The sequence below is a fragment of the Meleagris gallopavo genome, chromosome 8 (genome assembly GCF_000146605.3).
Source record: "Meleagris gallopavo isolate NT-WF06-2002-E0010 breed Aviagen turkey brand Nicholas breeding stock chromosome 8, Turkey_5.1, whole genome shotgun sequence".
Taxonomy (NCBI): domain Eukaryota; kingdom Metazoa; phylum Chordata; class Aves; order Galliformes; family Phasianidae; genus Meleagris; species Meleagris gallopavo.
The window spans coordinates 31,680,158-31,690,340 of record NC_015018.2 but is presented as its reverse complement, the minus strand read 5'-3'; positions in this window follow the sequence as shown (position 1 = coordinate 31,690,340).

Genomic DNA, 10,183 nt, shown 5'->3' with positions numbered 1-10,183 from the left:
CTCTGCTCCTGAGTTTGTTTGTTTTTTTTTTTTCCTTATTTCTTAATATAATCTTTTCAATCACAGGCTTTTGGTAATGCTAGGACTTCAAAGAGCTATTGGAAAAGTCAGACACAAACAAATAAGGAACCCTCCTCTATACTTTATTTTCATGGCTTTGCATTTCATTTCCAGAAAGTGTAATGGAGTTTACCACAGCACTCCCATGCGCTGCTGGGGAGGTTATTACTACAGCTACTGGGACAGCAGTGCTTGACAAGTATGGCATCAAAGAGTCTCAGTTCTAATCCTTTCATTAGAAATACTTTATGAATAAAAGCAGTTTTCATAAGAGTAACGCTGTAACCAGTGGTTGCATAGGGCAGAAAAGCAAAAGTTCAGTGAGATTCCTCAGAGATTCTGAGCTGAATAACTGAAACTGTTTTACATTTTTACGTTTTAGCTCTTCTCTGCTATCTGAAACAGCAGTAGTCAGCTTTAAATTAAAAGCTGCTTAATGCTTTTTAATTGCCTATTAAACTGCAGTTTTTTACAAACATGACTCTAAATGTTTCCCAAAATCATATTCTGACCATCTGAAATACTTTGTTTAATGAGGTTCCACTGATTCTCTCTTTTATATGCTGCAAACAAAGTGCTCTGCTGCTAAGCTGGACAGAATTACGCACGAGCTCGACAGGATTCCAGAATTAGTTCCACTGCACGGCATATGTTTTCAGAAATGGAAAAGCACAGCATGCAACAACATGCATGTGATTTCTAGGAAACTCAGAAAAGACTTGAGAAATTTTGGATTGCAGTCATTATTCACATAGTTTCTGCTGGAGAGAAAGCTTTTGTGAAAGAATTTTTATGCCCCGCCTGTCAGTTTTAGTACATCTAAATAATTTATAAAACTCTGGGAGGTAATCTCTGACCAGGCTTAGTCATTAGAGCGATCATAATATTCTGTAGCAAGTCAGGCTTCCATATTGTAAAAAGAGACCTGATTTGCTGGGCTGTGTCGCAGACATTAGGACTTGAAATCCAGACTTTGCCTATGAACTTCAAGTGTCTTGTAATTTATTGCTTGCCCGATACAGCTAATGCAAGTTCTCTCTATTTTGACGCAAGGCTGATATTAGGCTAACGAGCAAGGCTTTTGCCCATCTGCCCTTGTGCTTGTGGATATTAACTTCCTTATTCTTACAAGTGCTCAAGAAGTTTTATTGAGAAAAGGCAAATGTCAAAAGTGTACAGTTACTTTAATAAAACTGACCGAGATCAGGTTTCCTTGCTGGCTGCCTGCCACTGGAAATCCTTTTGTTGGCTTTTTAAAATTTCCTGTGACAAATAGAACCTTTTTCATTCTTGGGGCTGGACTGCATGTGTTTAATTAAAATATGAAAAAAAAAAATCTTTAATAGATTTCATTGCGTAGAAATTTTGTGGGTTGTTTTTGAACCTGCCTGATTTGGGGGTTACCTTTTTTCAAGAACCATTCCACACCTAACAGATGGATGAAAAAAAAGATTAATTGTATTACTAAATTGTAGAGTGATTGTATCTTCCCATTTTCCAGGAGTTGCTGGTAGAAATTTCATGAAAAAGTTATCAGAAACTTCTGTGGAGAAAAAAAAGAAAGAAAGAAAAAAAGAAGAAGAAATACAGTGAATGCGAACACAATGAAATGATTAAAGTAAATGAAAGCATTACTTTCCGCTGAAACAAACGATTGATATACTGTGTGCTAGACTGATAGTTGTAGGAAACACTCACTGGGCCCACAGCTGCTTTGATTGACAATATTAAAGTTAGCATAAGGAACCAGCAAGGTCAAGGACAGTATCCAAATTAGCATTCCTGCATTTGATTGGAAAAAATAGTGGTTATGGCTTTGGACATCCACTGTTTCAATTGCCGTGGGTTACTATGACATGCAATGTACTTGGCAAGAACAAATATTTTTTTACCAAAATAATTAGTCTCTACTAAAATAGAATCTCTTAAAATGCTTGGCATGTTTTAATATTTTGTGAGCAAGAGGAGATGTGACCAGGAGAGCAAATACTATTTTGGAGTTGTATACAAATTAGAAATGTCATAGACGCAAAATGTTTAAGCACATCTTAAATGTCAGTGCAAGACCACCTACCTTCTGGAAAGAAGGTTATGTGTTTAATTTCATTTAATAATGTATTGTGTTAGAAGGTCAGGCCGTAGAAATCCCAAGGGGGTTGACGTTAGGTCTCCTTAGCCTATGCCCTGCCTCTTTCTGCTCAGTTGATGTGTTCTGCACTTCAAAAGGAGCACAGCTGCCAGGTAAAACTTGTTCTGTCTTTCCCATCTTCTTGATTATGGCCAGCACTCTCATGTGGTCATTTCAGATTGCTTGAGCCTATTCACAATAGCTCTGTTCACTCAGGAAGAACGCATCAGTGGTGAAATGATGCTAGGTCTCACTGATGTCATTATGTCATTAACAAAACCCAACACCCTAGAGAGATAAGGTACTTCATAAATAGCACAAGAACAAGGAGATAGACGTAGGCCCAACACGAGCAAGAGCGGACTCATTCCAAACATACTTTCTTTTTATTCTCTAATAATTCCTATTTGATTCCCTTTGTTCTACTCTCCTCCAAGGAAGCAGAATGTCAGCAGCATGGCCCTTTCCAAAGGAGGAATATTAGGATTCAACTGTATGTTTTGCCAAAACCAGTAAAAAGTAGTGGCAGTAGCTGTGTTAAAATCCTATCTTTTTTAGAAAACACCAAAAGAGAATTAGTCTAGCCTAGCTTTGGGCCAAATCTGCTAATTTTCTGTCACATGGTGTCAATAAAAATTTCAGAAGGATCTCAAACCATCCGAGCTCAGAGCTGTAGAATTGCAAAGGCATTCCAGTGTCTCTGATGAAAGGAATTAGTATGGGGATGGAAATAACAATGGCATGGGTAATAGAAAGGAGTTATAAATACTAGTGGAGCCAGAAGTTTCTGAAGGGCTTTTCCCAATTTAATGAGTATTTTTATCCTAAGAGACAAACTCATTCACTGCTCAAAATCTAAAGTAACAAACCAGAGCAGGTGTTGGTGAAAGTACGTCACTGATGATTCACTTGTTTTTGAATCCTAAGGTCTCCCTAACATATCCTGAAGCTTGAGAACAATTGTAATTAAAAACAAAAACAAAAAAACAACAGTTTTAGTCATAGATGGGTCAAAGATATTTTAATTTTTGCCTTTGGTTTCTAAATACAGGAAGCCGTAGGTGAAGTCTTAAGGCAAAAATTGTTAAAGTACTTTGAAACCAACAGCCTTCTGAATCACCAGGTCCTGCGTGGAAATAAATGTGACGAAAGGGGATGTGGGAACCAGATTAAAAATTATGCCTAGTTCCATCTCTGGGTTTTACAGATTTTGCTGTGACCTCCCAATTAAAAGTAAATAAACAGATGTATCTCTTCAGTGAAAGCAACGTGTCGAATGATCTAGTAATGGGAAATAAACTAAAAACACACTTTGGTTTACCAACATTTTTTGGAAATGTTATATGCAACAAGGTAAATAAAGTATTCATGTGAATCAGACTTGCTTTGAAAACACTGGTGTTTTTAAAGTAGATGCCTAAAATAAGAGTGTTAAAGCAGATTGGGTGCCTCAATATTTTACTTCGTTTAACCTACAGAAGACCTGCCAAAGAAATGTGGCTTTCTCCATATTTATTTTTCCTGGCTTATTTAGTGTACAGGTCTAGTAGATATTTATTTTCCCTTACCTGTGCCAACTCGCCTTCTTTCCCCTCCCTCTTGTTCTTTGCAGAGAAGCCTAGAGCAATTGCTCTTTGTTCATACGGCCGATGTAAACAACAGAATATAGAAGAAAGTGATTCTTACATTTTTATCTGATAATTCAGTGAAATAGTGAGAAGGAGCCCAGAATGTAAGAATTCTGTGACTGGTTCTGTACTGTATGGCTTGCTGTTTTGGACAATAAGAACACTTTAGGACTGCTGTATAATACAAATTGTTTAAATAATTGAAAATATATTTATGTGAACTTCCACTACAAGGGGCAGTGTATTTTCAACTTTCACTTGTTGCATGGATTCAGTGAAATTTGCTCAGAAGTTCAGTACAAATGTGGGTAGATCCCTCTGGATGTTGGCAAAGCAGATGGACTTATTCTCAAACCGCTGCTAAGGCATAAACATCTACTCTCAACCCTGAGCACCCACAGTAAGTGTGACATCTTGCTTTAGGAATTACAGCTCTCTCCATTCTTCAAAAGACCTGCTCTTGAGTGCAGTTAGACAAGATGGCTATAGCATCGTAGGGCTTCCCTAGATGCAGACCTAGTCCAGTAAATATGACAGGGAACTGACTTGCCAAGGGAATGGCACAGAGCTGTGTCAGAGGAGGCTCCGGTTGGTGTTAGGAAAAGGTTCTTCACCAGAGGGGAGTGGGCATGGAACAGGCTACCCGGGGCAGTGGGCACAACTCTGAGCTGTCAGAGCTCAAGGAACGTTTGGACAACTTCCTCAGATGTTGGGTTTGGATTCGGGTGATCCTACATGAAGCCAGGAGTTGGACTTGGTGATCTTTGTGGATTCCTTCCAATTTGGGATGTTCTGTGATTCCATGAAGGCACTGTTGTCTGTGTTCTGTGACTGTTAACAAAAGGAAAGCCTACCTTCAGCTGCAGTGTCACTGAATAAGAGACTAACAGCTTCTGTCCAAGAATATCACTCCATCTTATAAATATCAAATCTAAAATAGATTGAATTCAGGAATATATTCATAGATAAGATACTGCTACTACCTTCACAATAGTTTAATTCATCAAATGATTTTCTCTAAACCCTCTCTATTCTTTAATTAAAGGTGAAAATCATAGAAGTAGTTGAAAGACATTTTTTCTGTTATGTGCAGGAAAGGGGCAGAGAACTATGTGCAAATAATACCACATATTTAATTTTAGCTAAGTTTTAAAATTAAGAATAAAACACTCTATATGTATGCAGTCTTTCACCTTCAAGAATCTCAGAGCACCTTAAATAGGACAAAAACTTTTCAGCTCATACAGTCACAGTGCTGCTCAAAGGTACAATGAAGCTGTTGTTCGGCTGCATGTAGAAACGCTACATACCAGAGGAAGGTAGGAAGTTAAGAATAATACGGTATATTCAAATACAACTTTTAGAGTATTTAGGTAGGCTGAATGTAGCTACCTGGAACTTGGCCACAGAACTCAGCTTAACAGCCCTGCTCTTGTGAAAAGTGGAATAAGATCTTTAATTTTTCCATTCAGCTTCCATTAATCACCCTAAGTGGTCATGAGGTTTTCCAACCCAGCCGGCATTCAGGCTTTCCAGCAGCACACTTCCTTTTGACAATACACATTTCTATGGTACCAGATCAATGCTTCTTCAGTTCAGAGTGCTTCCTACTGAATCCCTTACCCAATTCCATGCCGTGACTTTCCACCTATATACTGACCACCTAGGTGATGATGTAGGGGTCTAAGATACAAAGATGACATGAGACTGTATTGTTTTAGGGAGGTCTTTAACCCATCATTGGGAAATATTTTAGAGAGCTTTTGCTTCTCTGACAAGCTAGATTGGATATAAAATACCAATTGCCCTAATCTGTAGTCATTTGTCTTTGGTATGTACGGGGAAATTAGATAATAAAGAAGATATAAAGAAGAGATGGATCTAGAAAGGCTGATTTTTTTTTTTTTACGAAATGCCCCTAGGTTCTTGAGAGGCTTTGCTGGGTTCTGAATCCAGCCAGTGTCTACATTGACAGATGATGCATTTAACTAAGAGAGATTTGATATATATGTGTATATATATATTTAATTAGAGGACAGTATTTACATTTCTGGTTAGAAAAATCGATGTTTCAAAACATTCAGAATAATTGCTTCTGCATGATTTAAGGGATGTTTCTAATTGCACAGTCCTGAACACTAAGTTAAAAGTTATGTGTTCCTCTTGAATTTTTCCAGTCATGGGACATTATGGTCAGTGTGTATCCTAGCAGGACTGGCATTTGTTCCAGTGTCATCTTTCCAGGCTGCTTTACTTTGTAGCAACACGTGAAACTGAAATCCCATATTTACAAACACATGCTCTGTGTTTGAAACTAGTCCTGCAAAAACTGTGCAAGTACAGCTTTTTGCAGATTTAAGTTTAATTGTATGCAATTCATAATAACTTGTGCTTCCAAAGAAGTTTCATATTTTATCTTCAATAATTCCAAACATATTTACTATTTGTCTTCAGATCACTTGGAAAGGACAAGAAAGAAATCTAGCTTTTCATTTCTGACTAAGAATCAGATCAGATCAGGATAGATCAGAAGAATCAGATATTTTTCTCTCTCATCTTTATTTATCGTTTAATATCTTGACATCTCCCATGAGTTTTTATTCCCTAGCTACTATACATACCTACGCCCACTTAAAGTCCTCAGAACTGCATAACATTTAAGCTTGATAAAATGCGGTTTTGATGCACATACACTGCTTTGAGGCCCAGGCTATTGCTGCCTGATACCTGAATATGCTGATCTGTATTGAAGCACATGGAGTTTTGGGGTTCTATGGACAAAGAATAGACACAATCTTGAGCTTTTCCTGAGCTGAAATTTCTTCTGCATTTTCTTAACATCTCAAGGGAGGTGGAAGAATGATGACCATGTGCTCTTTCAGGAGTGAGCTTGACTCAGATTTACAGGTGTTTTTGATACTGTTGATTTAAATGGGTACTTTTCTCCAGCATCCCAGAATACTTGGCTTTATGGTATGACAAATCCAAGATAAACATTAAAAAAGACAAGTAAGACTGTCTGACGTTTCTCTTTTCTAAAGGCACTTTGGTAATAAAGTTTATTGGTAAACAGTGAAAGTAATTCTGTTTTCTAAGGCAAAGACCCCACTTGTTTCATTTTGTAAAAAGAATACGAACAAGCCAATTTTAAACAAGGAGCACTAGTGTCAATTTTCTGGAGACTTGCTAAAAGAAATGGAAAGGTGGGTTTATAAAGACAGAATGAATTGAAGCTCTTTAACCACTGGAGAAAATAACTGCTCACCTTTTTGCTACATCATCTCTTTCTGTAGTGTTATGTAGTTTATTGTAGTTCATGTAGTCTAATTCAGCTGCATTTGTCTGTGAAAAAGCAGACATTTGCTATGATAAAGTCTATCTCTGCATGTATTTAAATGAATAAAACAAACAATTTCAGTCTGAAAATGAACATCAGTAGATCCCGTGAGAGCTCAGCTCATTTCCTTAATGCCTGGCACTTCTGAAAATGGCACATTTGAACTGAACGTGGCCTATGAACACCTGTGATTGGGAAGTTCAAAAATGTGTGAACAAGACTTTGTTTGGAGTATACACCTCTTTGGGACTGCTGGAATTTTTGCCACCTGATCCTACTTCTTAGAGGTCAATGGAAAAGTTTTTGTTGACCTTTGCGGGCAGTCTTGAGCTACCTACAATGCAATTACTTAAAATGCATCTAAAAATATTCTGCTTCATCCGATATTGTTTCCAAAGTATTTCCAGTCCATTACTAATAGTTTGCAAACTCGTCTTTCGTTGCATCGCTTTGATGTTGCCGAGTCACACCATTTTCATCTCTGTGGATGCATTTCCTTAAAGCATATTCATGATGACATTTGTGCCAAGAGACAAATAGTTCTGAGTATGGATGTGACCTGTAAATTGAAGAGCCACTTCCCTTGAGTTGAATACTTAAAGAAGACTTTAAAAAGATGTTTTCAGTGCAAGTGTTTGGTGATATCCAACTGCAGTTCCAGCTCATATGAGGACTTTAAGTAGACATGTAGCTCATGTCTCAACATGGGCTTGTATGCTCTTGTACACCAGGATGATAGATAATTGGCTGTATCTTTTTTTGAACAGTTTCATGGAAAGGAAAGGATTCAAATAGATGTGGCCAGGAAACCAACTACAAGCAAAGGCACCAGCAGAGCTTCTCCTTCCTCCTGCTATGTCTTCCCCAGCAGTGTGAGAGGAGATGGCACAGATCAAAGCCAGTGGGGGTGTGGGTGAGGAAGAAGCTCTTGCACAGACACTGCTGCAGTTGTGCTATTAGAGATCACGCTCGAGGAGAGATAAACACTTCTCCATTCCAGCACATTGTGTAACAGATTTACTTGACCTGCATGCAATTTTATACCTGTTTGTTTGAGTAGAGATCAGAAAAGAATTTAGGAGAAGCCTTGAGCAGCTGTCAGAGACCTATCAATTAAATCAGGACATGACTCCATTGTTTGCCATCTCCCAGTCTGTGCCCCTTATAAAGTCATGTTCTTTGTCACAGGTGTTAAAATTCACTTTTTTCTGCTTCAAGGGAGGAAAGCAAAACTTTGGAGAAGTGTACTTTTCCCAGTTCACTGCTATTCCCTTCCTTCTGTTGTGTCTAGCTCAAAGATGCAAGTTCATCTCTTGTGCCACAAGCTACAACCTGTGCTGTAACAGGAAGAAGTGAGTGCAGTGCCTTATCTCCCATATCATCTTGGAGCATGCTGCAATCTGGGGCAGCCTGAACAGCTGCTTTGCTGTCCACAGGGCAGAATCACTCTTCATTCTGATGTCTGCATACCAAGACATGGCTTCCAATGAGGTAATTGTTTTGACAGTTTGACCAAAAAAGAAAAAAAAAAAGGAAAAAGGAAAAAGTAAACTGTCATACAATTTTGATGACTGGAGCATTTGTAAAAGGATGACAAAGTATATTCAAAACTTTCCTTAAAACATCAAGACCCTAGTGAATATTCTGCTTTTACAAAAAGGAAAACCCCACCATTTTTTTAGCTGATGGTTTAGCTATTTCATAGCTGTTGCTCTTACCTGCTGTGCTGTTAGCATGTCTGAAGCTCCATTAATGCAGCAGTTCTTTGGTTAAGAGGAATAAAATAATTTTTTGTAGTTGTTAGTTCAATTTAAGACATTGTTGGCAGAGCATCAGTTGCTTTTCTTGGAGCTGCATTGACTTTTTAAACTGAATCCAAGATTCTGTCCCAGTCAGGCCATTTACATGGCTGCGTGAGGCATTACAGTGAGCCATGAAGCTCAGACTTAGCTTGGGTTCAGTGCTGGCTGCAAATGTGAACGTCAGCCTGTCTGCCAGGACCTGGGCAGTCTGGGGAATGTTCTCAGATGTATCACAAGCTTCTTGCCCTCCTTACATGCTATGTGTCTCCTGCAGTTTGTGTTTCTTCAGGTCTCGTTAGTATTCTAGAGGATGTGAGGCTTTGATATTTTGAAGGCCTTACCATTTTGAAGGCAAAGTGTTCTTTTCAGTATATTCTCCCAGACAAATTGATAATGCCAGGAAGAAGAATTCCTCATCAATTTCTTCAGCGATGGAAATCTTGCATATCGACATGTAGTTTCAGACAAGTGGGAATATATGCATATCTAGAACATATTTAATATGCCATTTTCATTTACTGCTTTGCCTGGCTACAGCAGCTTCTGGAATTTCACATATCGTTGTTGGGGTGCAAGAAACCTTATGAATGAGACAACACCACACAGACCTAAAATGTGAAAGACCAAACTTGAGCTCAGATGTTCATGGCTTCCTCTAACCATGAAGCTACTTACCTGTCTCTGTTTTTAGGGGCCAAATTATTCTGGCTGATCTTCAGTGTAAATCCGTTTGTTGTAACAATTAAGGGATCATAAGTGCTTCAACGAATTTCCAGTCATCTACTGCATCTAGATTTTTCAGTTTACTCTCAGATCTTCCACAGCATCAGGTTTCATCACGTGTCGTCTCAATCTCTGCGCCTACACCTGGTAACACTAATGGTGCAGAGTTCACCTATGTTTTATCATGGTCTAATCTGCAATTGTTTGAAATGCATCACCGTGTTTAACCTCGTTACAGGAATGCAAGCTGGGGAACATGATGGGGGTTTGAGGAGCACAAGGTTTGCTGTGTTCCTGGCTGGCACTTTCATCTCTCCCAGCTGGAGGCCAGCTGGTGTCTTTGAGGTTGTGTCTCAAGCTTGATCCTTGCCTAGACAAGGTGGGCTCTGGATCACATTACATGCACTGAAACCTGACTTCTGCTTGCCTTCAGTGAGGGGAGCTGCTCATTGCTGCTTGCTGGGGCTTCTGTATCTGTCCTGGGGGCTGCAGAATCCTGCAGGCA